This window comes from Mastomys coucha, unplaced genomic scaffold, assembly GCF_008632895.1.
Source record: "Mastomys coucha isolate ucsf_1 unplaced genomic scaffold, UCSF_Mcou_1 pScaffold20, whole genome shotgun sequence".
Lineage (NCBI taxonomy): Eukaryota > Metazoa > Chordata > Mammalia > Rodentia > Muridae > Mastomys > Mastomys coucha.
Genome location: NW_022196903.1, coordinates 111,040,489 through 111,041,109, shown reverse-complemented (window position 1 = coordinate 111,041,109; position 621 = coordinate 111,040,489). Strand labels below are relative to the sequence as shown.

The 621-nt window shown below is 43.8% G+C and overlaps 1 protein-coding gene across 1 annotated transcript in view; it reads right to left on the bottom strand.

The window, feature by feature from the left end:
* LOC116099982 (collagen alpha-2(I) chain-like) overlaps window positions 1-621 on the bottom strand; it is a 20,516-nt gene that overhangs the window by 17,275 nt on the left and 2,620 nt on the right. The gene's annotated exons all lie outside the window — the stretch shown is intronic.

Here is a 621-nt window from a genome sequence, read left to right as displayed (position 1 = left end):
GAGAGATTTTTCTGCAGCCAAGAATACTTGCTGTTCTTCAAGAGTCCCTGAATTTGTTTTTTGTTTGTTTGTTTTGTTTTTGTTTGTTTGGTTTTTTTGGTTTTTCGAGACAGAGTTTCTCTGTGTAGCCCTGGGTGTCCTGGAACTCACTCTGTAGACCAGGCTGGCCTCGAACTCAGAAATCTGCCTGTCTCTGCCTCCCAAGTGCTGGGATTAAAGGCATGTGCCACCACTGTGTGGCTTTTGGTTTTTTTGGTTTTTTGTTTTTATTTTTTTGAGTCCCTGAGTTTGATTCCCAGCACCCAGTTCTGTTGGCTCACAGCTGCCTGCACAGCTAGCTGGTAGGGTGGAATGTTAGTTAGGCGATCCAACTCCCTGTCCTGGCCTCCACCACCACCACACATACACAGATACTAACAAAATAAAGACAATATATGTGTATATGATGTGCAATGCACACACAGGGCTAATTTTCATTTTCAACTGCTGAGCACGTTTAAGAATTTTTTCTTACCATGTTATGAGAGGTTTGGCACCTAGACCTGTCTGAGTGATGGATAGAACAAATAAAGGGCGGATACCTCAGAATTACAGGCTCATGTGCACACAGAAAAGCCGGGG